The sequence below is a fragment of the Hyaena hyaena genome, unplaced genomic scaffold (genome assembly GCF_003009895.1).
Source record: "Hyaena hyaena isolate Hyena2069 unplaced genomic scaffold, ASM300989v1 scaffold_15, whole genome shotgun sequence".
Taxonomy (NCBI): Eukaryota; Metazoa; Chordata; class Mammalia; order Carnivora; family Hyaenidae; genus Hyaena; species Hyaena hyaena.
In genome coordinates this window covers 2,803,629-2,811,885 of record NW_024080647.1, presented here as the reverse complement: position 1 = coordinate 2,811,885, position 8,257 = coordinate 2,803,629, and positions in this window count along the sequence as shown.

Below are 8,257 nucleotides of genomic sequence, written 5' to 3'. Positions count from 1 at the left end.
CGGCCCAATTTCAGGAAGTCTTTTTTGGCTGGAAACTTCTTAGGATGAAAGAACGTTGGGGAGAGAAGGCTGCTAGAGATAAGGCCAAGCCAGCCTCTCCCGTGGGAGGGTAGCTTGAAGAACTCTAAGGCTCAGGCCTCCAGCCCTGTTCCCACCCTCGCTCGGGGCCTAAACGCTGCCCCTCCAGCTTCTCCCATCCGGGCTCAGGCTTGGAGTAGGTTGTAATGCACAATCCTCCTCCTCCTCCTCCTCCTCCTCCTCCCTGCGAGGGTTCTAGAAGCAGATCCTGCTCAGACTGATCTCTGAGTTTCTTTCTCTGGGGTTTACAAACAGCTCTGTCGAGACGCGGCTGACATACGCTAAATTGCACATGCTTACAGTGTACAATGTGATAAGTTTTGACATATGTTTACACTCATGAAACCATCACCATAATCGAGAAAATGAACATGTCCATCACTGCCAGAAGTTTCCTCATGCCACTTTATAATCTTTCCCTCTCTCCTTCTCTCGCCACCCTCCCCCACCCCCCCATCCCCTCAGTCCTCAGGCAACCACTGAGCTGCATAGGTCACCATACATTAGTTCGCATTTTCAAGAACTTTATCTAAATGGAGTCAGACAGTATATATATTCTTGTGTGTAAGGCTTCTTTCACTCTGCACAATTGTTTTGAGACCCATCCATACTGTGTATGTATCTCAATTTTTTTTTTAAGTTTATTTATCTTGAGAGAGAGAGAGACAGAGAGAGAGAGAGAGAGAGCATGAGCAGGGGGTAGGCAGGGAGACAGGGAAAGAAGAGAGAATTTCAAGCAGGCTGTCAGTGAGAAGCCTGACACAGGGCTTGAACTCACAAGACTTGAGATCTTGACCTGAGCTGAAATCAGGAGTCGGGGGTGCTCAAGCGACTGAGCCACCCAGGCGCCCTTATACATCAACTTTTATTCCTTTTTATTGTTGAGAGGCATGCTGTTGAATGGATATCCCATAATTTGTTTATCCATTCACCTGTTGATGTGCATCTAGGGATGTCTCCAGTTTCTTCCTATTGTAAATAAAGCTGCTATGAAAAGTCACATATAGGGGTGCCTGGGTGGCTCAGTCGGTTGAATGTCTGACTCTTACTTTCAGTTCAGGTCATGATCTGACCAGGGTGGTGGGATCCAGCTCCGTGCTGAGTATGGAGTCTGTTTGGATTATCTCTCTCTCTTTCTCTCTCTCTCTCGCTCTCTCTCTCATTCAAACAAAAATAAAAAAAAAAAAGAAAATTCACATATAATATTTGTATGAACGTAAGCTTTCATTATTCTTGGGTAAGTAACTAGCTAGGAATGGGACACTAAGTCACATGGTAGATGTATGTTTAACTTTTTCACGAAACTGCTAAACTGTATTCCAACATGATTGGATCATTTCATTTCAACCATCAATAGAAAAAAAATCCCGGTTGTTCCTTATCAATACTTGATATAACTGGGGTTCCTGGGTGGCTCAGCTGGTTAAGCATCTGTCTTCGGCCCAGGTCGTGATCTCGTGGTCTGTGAGTTTGAGCCCTGCATCGCACTCTGTGCTGACAGCTCAGAGCCTGGAGCCTGCTTTGGATTCTGTCTCTGCCCCTCCCCTGCTCATGCTCTGTCTCTCTCACTCTCAAAAATGAATAAATGTTAAGAAAAAAAAACTTGATATAATTAGGTTTTTTTGGTTTTGTTTTATTTTTTACAGATGTTTATTTTATTCTTTTTGAGAGAGGGAGAGGGCACAAATGAGTGAGGGACAGAGAGAGAGAGGAGAGAGAGAGAGAAGAAGGGCTCACCCAAAGTGGGCTGGTGTTCACCTGAAGTGGGGCACAAGTTCACCCGATGTGGGACTCAGAGCTCATGATCTGAGCTGAAGTCAGATGCTTAACAACTGAGCCACCAAGGCGCCCCAGTCTTTTTGATTGTAGACATTCTAACAGGTGTGTAGTGCTATCTTATTGTGGTTTAATTTACATTTCTCTAATGACTAATGACATTGAGCGTTTTTTTTTTTTTTTTCATTTGCTTAGTTGCCATCCATATATCTTCTTTGGTGACATGTCTGTTCAAGTCATTTGCCTGTTATTATTATTATTTTAATTTGCTCAGTTTTAAATGGGTCATTTATTTCCTCATTGTTGAGTTTTCAGAATTCTGTATGTATCCTGGATACAAATCCTTTATCAGATCTCTGATTTGCAAGTATTTTCTTCCAGTCTGTGGCTTATCTTTTTATTCTCTTACCACTGCCTTTCTAAAAGCAGAAGTTCTATGTTGCTCAAGTCCAATTTGCCATTTTTTTTTCCCTATCAATCACGTTTGGTGCATATCTATGAAATCTTTGCCTAATCTGAGGTCACAATGATTTTTCTCCTATGTTTTCTTCTAAGGCTTTATAATATTAGGTTTTACACTTAAGTCTATGATTCATTTTGAGTTAATTTTTATATTTGGTACAAAGTTTAGATAAAAGGTTTTGTTTTGTGTTTTGTTTGGTTTGGTTTGGCACGTAAATATCCAATTGTCCCAGCACCACTTGTTGAAAAGACTCTTGTTTCTCCACTGAATTATCTTGGAACATTTACCAAAAATCAATTGGTTGTTTACATGTGGCTCTACTTCTGGACTGTCTTCTGTTTTGCTGGGCTATTGGCCTGTCTGGAGGGTGATGCCAAACAGTCCTGGTTACCGTAGCTTTATAGTAGGTCTTGTGGGCAGGAGGTGGTGTGAGTCGCCCAGCTTTTTGTTTCGTTTTGTTTTCAAACTTGTTTTGGTATTTTAGGTCCTTTGGACTTCCCTGTAGATTTCAGAATCAACTTGTCAATTTCAACCAAAAATTCCCTCCTGGGATTTCATCTGGGATCATATTGGATCCATGTATCAATTGGGACAGAACTGACATCTTAGTATATTGAGTCTTCTGATACATGAAGATAGTATATCTTTCCATCTGTTTATGTATTCTTTAATTTCCTCTTGGCACTATTTTGTAGTTTTCACTGTATATCTCTTGCATATCTTTTGTCAGATTTATCTGTATTTAATATTTTTTAAAGACTTAACTTTTTTTTTATTATTTATTTTTGTATGTAATCTCTACACCCAACATGGGCCTTGAACTCATGACCTCGGGATCAAGAGCCACATGCTCTTCCAACTGAGCCAGCCAGCCAGGCACCCGTGTATCTGATATTTTTAAATGCTATTTTAACTAATACTTTTAAAAAAGTTTATTTATTTACTTATTGAGAGAGAGAATGAGTGGGGGAGAGGCAGAGAGGGAGAAATAGCATCCCAAGCAGGCTAGCAGCACAGAGCCTGAGGTGGGTCTCAAACTCATGAACCACGAGATCAATACCCTGAGCTGAAATCAAGAGTTGGCCTCTTAATCGACTGAGCCACCCAGGCACCCCTGTTTTTGTTTTCAATGTCAAATTCTGATTGATGACACTTTCACTTTCAAGGGGGCAGAAGTTGGCTCTGCCTTGCCACCTGAAAACAAGGGAACAATCAGGCAAGATATAAGAAACAATGTCAAGATATTGGATATCAAGCAGTGGAGGACAGTACAGCAAACAAATGAGATGAGCTATGATTGCCCCAGATTGCTGCCTGGAGAGCATTTCCAGGCCACAGCAAAGGGACAGCGACCCAGGCAGAGCCCAGCAGTCACCTTGAGTTCAGAAGATGGACCTGGGAGTCTAAGGAAGCCAAAGTAGCTAGAATTCACAGGGAAGGGTACCAGAGATGAGAGAGCCACACAAGGAAAGTCTGAGTTCCCTCTCGTGTTTAACTGAATATTGATCAGCACACATGTGTGAGAAAACTGCCCAAGGCTGGGAAAGAGACCCTAAAGACTAGAAAGAACAGTACCTGGAGCTCTACAGGGCTCAAAATAGTGCCCATGCCCAAAAACTGGGGTATAGAACATCGTATCTCATGGCACATATGAAAGCTCTCATCTCAGTAGCAGTAAACTTACCCTTCACCAATGTCACTTTTGTCCTACATAATGAAGCTTAAAATCAAGACCTCAAACAATCAAACTCTTTCCAAGTAACTTAACCATGTCCCAGAACTAATCTCAAGAATAATTTTAGGAATCCAAAAGGATTTTACCCAACAAGTCACAATGCTTAGCATCCAAGCAAAATGAGCAGGGAAATACAACACACGGTGAGGAGAGAGTGCATACTGAAGGAAGGGTATTAAGACACCTATTATATTGCATTGGATTCCATAAGTATCTAAGGGAAATGTTGAACATGTTAAGTAGAGACATAAAACATAAAAAAGATCCAAATCAAACTAAGGATGGAAACCACAGTGTCTGATGGGGTGCCTGGGTGGCTCAGTCGTTTGAGCATCCAATTCTTATTTTTTAATTTTTTTTAAATATTTTTTTAATTTATTTCTAGGATAGAGAGAGACAGTGTGAACAGGGGAGGGTCAGAGAGAGAGGGAGATACAGACTCTGAAACAGGCTCCAGGCTCTGAGCTGGCAGTCAGCACAGAGCCCGACGCGGGGCTTGAACCCAAGAACCGTGAGATCATGACCTAAGCGAAAGTCGGACGCTTAACCGACTAAGCCACCCGGGCGCCCCATTGAGCATCCAATTCTTGATTTCACCTCAGGTCAAGATCTCAATTTGGTGGGATTGAGCCCCGCGTCGGGTTCTGTGCTGACAGCATGGATCCTGCCTGGGATTCGCTTCACTCCCTCTCTGCTCCTTTCCTGCTTGTGTGTATGCGCGTATATGTGCTTTCTGTCTCTGTCTCTCTCTCAAAATAAATGAACTTTAAAAATATCAATATAATTCACCATATTCACACCCTAAAAGCAAAAAGCCATATGATCATTTCGGTAAGTGCAAAAAGAATTTTGACAAAATCTGACATCCACTCCTAATGAAAATGGTCAGTGAATTAGGAATAGAAAGGAACTTCTCAACCTGATTAAGGACATCTATAAAAATTCCACAGCTGGGGCGCCTGGTTGGCTCAGTTGCTTGAACATTTGACACTTGGTTTCAGCTTGGGTCATGATCTCACGGTTCCTGAGTTTGAGCCCCACATTTGGCCCTGTGCTGACCACACAGAGCCTGCTCGGGATTCCCTGTCTCCCTCTCTCTCTGCCCCTCCCTTGCTTTCTGTCTCTGTCTTCCTCTCTTTCAAAATAAATCAATAAACTTAAAAAATTCCATAGCTAACATCTTAATGGCGAAAGATTGAATGCTTTCCTCCTAAGATCCGGGACAGGACAAGGCTGTCCACGCTCCCCATTTCTATTCAACCTTGCGCTTGAGTTTGTGGCTAGTGCAGTGAGGCAAGAAAAGGAAATTAAAACATCCAGCCTGGAAAGGAAGAGTCCAGTCGGCTGCACCCAGACCATATGCTTTTCTGGGCCTCTAGGGAGAATGGCACTATGTGTGTGCACGCACACACATGTGCATAAATGTGCATGCAGTCTTGTGTTGGTGCGTGTGACTCCTTGCTCCTTGGAGATGTCCCTCAAAATTGGGGAATGGAAAAATGTACCTTTAAGATTTGGCAGACATGGCCCATGCAACCCCTATGGTTTCTCATAGGTCTCACGGTTTCTCTTAAACTTTCAGATGGTTTTTGAACTTCATACTATTCGTGCTATTTTATTTATTTTTATTATTATTATTATTTTTTAATGTTTTATTTATTTCTAGGAGAGAGAGAGAGAGAGAGAGAGACAGCATGAGCAGGGGAGGGTCAAAGAGAGAGGGAGTCACAGACTGAAACAGGCTCCAGGCTCTGAGCTGGCAGTCAGCACAGAGCCTGACGCGGGGCTCGAACCCACGAACCGTGAGATCATGACCTAAGCGAAAGTCGGACGCTTAACCGACTAAGCCACCCAGGCGCCCCTTCATGCTATTTTAATAAGGAAGCAGTATTTTAGGGAGCTTATGTCCAACCAAACATTACAGTGGGGGCAAGGAGGGTCACGTTTATCTGAATTCCAGGACCCTGGCCACCTGGGTGGTGCAAATACCTTATTGGGGGACGCAAGGTTGCAGGACAATGAACCCCACAATTCAGAGCACTTGCACATACGAGCAAGCATGCCTGACATTGGGCACGTGACCTCATTCCTCCAGGCCTCACTTCCTGCCCTTTACAATAGGGATAAGAATCTCTTCAAGGCCTCCAGCTCAGGCTTGGTGAGCTATTGATAACAGGTGAAAATGCTCTGAGGGGCCCTCTCTTCTTGCCCAGAGGTCGACTGCGAGTGCTTGGCCGGCCCCATGTGTTCTAATTCTTGCAGGTTGTCAGGGGCTTCTCTGAGGGAGGCCCGTGCCTCCTGCCTGCTCCAGCACCGGAGGCCTCAAGGGCACTGAGGCCCAGGCTGTCCGGCGGTCAGGTCTTTGGTGATACATACTCCAGTGATTTCACAGATATTTAGGGATGGGGAGGTTTGAGGAACAATCTGAACAACACCTGTGTGGCAGGCAGAACCAAGCCGCACCCCCGCCCCGCACCCTCCCCCAAACGTCCATGTCCTAATCCCCGGAACCTGTGAACTGTTAGCTTACATGGAGGTGGCAAAGTCAAGTTGCAGATGGAATCAAGGTAACGACTCGCTGATCTCAAGATGGAAAGATTATTTTCAGTTATCTGGATGGGCCCAATGGGATCATAAGATTCCTTAAACATGGAAGAGGGAGGTCTGAGGAAGGAAGCAGAGTCAGGGCGGTGCAGTGTAAGAAGAAGGACTTGATCTGGGGCGCCTGGGTGTCTCAGTCAGTTCAGCGTCCGACTTCGGCTCAGGTCATGATCTCACGGTTCGTGGGTTCGAGCTCCGCGTTGGGCTCTGTGCTGACAGCCAGCTCAGAGCCAGGAGCCTGTTTCAGATTCTGTGTCTCCCTCTCTCTCTGACCCTCCCCTGCTCACGTTGTCTCTCTCTCTCAGAAATAAATAAAACATTAAAAATTAAAAAAAAAAAAAAAAGAAGGACTTGATCTGCTGTAGACTTTGGAGATGGAGGAGGAGGCCCCGAGCCAGGGAGTGCTGGTAAAGGCGGGGAAATGAATTCTCCCCTGGCTGCCCAGAAGGAATGTCGCCTTGCTGACACCTTGAGCTTAGAGCCCCCCGTCAGACTTCCGACCTCTGAAACTGCAGGTAGGACATTTGTGTTACCAAGTGTGTGGCCATGTGCTATAGCAGCAGTAGGAAAATGAATATATTCCAGAAGCTACTGCCCTGCCAGCCCCCTGCCTGTACCGGAAACCCCAGCAGATTCAGGGGCACAGACTTCAGCTGTTGGGACTCAAGTGCATCGATGCACTTGAGAGTGGCCCTGAGGGCCTGCAGGCCTGTGGGTAATCAGGGAAGGGTGCTGGCCAGCCTGTGGGGAGCCCAGAGCTCCGGCTGGGTCCCAGACTCCCCCAGAACCCCTACGGGGAGCTTCTGCCAGCAGCTTGGGGAAAAGGGCACTGACTGGACTGCATCTAACCCCTGGATCTGCCCTTTGTTAGGTGAATGACTGTGGGCCAGCTACTTCACTTCGCTCTGCCTCAGCTTCCTTACCTGTGAAATGGGGATAGCAGTACATACCTTACAATATTGTTAGAAAGATTAAGTGAGTACATGCAGAAAGCTTGGAATGGTGCCTGACACATAAAGCTGAAAAAAATGTTTATTACTAGTATTATTTGTATTAAGATGACATGAAAGAGTTGATATCTTTAGATGATGCACAGTTTAGCGGGGGGTGGGGTGCGGGGGCCGGGGTGGGGAGCACAAAGCAGGAGGGAGGGATTCTTTCTCTTAGGGTTTGGAGGCTCAGGAAAGGAGGGATAGAGGTCCACTGCAGCTCAAGCTGAGCTTCTCCATTGCACATAAACATTTCTGTTCCTTTAGTCATTCGACAAACCTTGATTGAGTCCCTCCTTTGTACCAGGCACTGCATTGGGAGCTAGGAATACAGCTGTGAACCAGACAAAGTCCTGCCTGCATGGAGCTTACAGTGTGATGGACAGCTCTGGCGACAGGGACCAATAAAGAAATGCGAAAGATCAAGGGACACCAGTGCTCTGATGGAAACCACAGTGGGTAAGAGGGGTGAGGTGTGTATGGGGGCACTTTATACTGCATGGTGAAGGGAGCCGTGAGCCATCCTAATGGGGTAAGAGTGAATCCCAAAGTTTCACATCCCAGCACTGTCACCGCTGTGAGGCTTTGAACAAGTCACTTGTCTCTGTGCCTCAG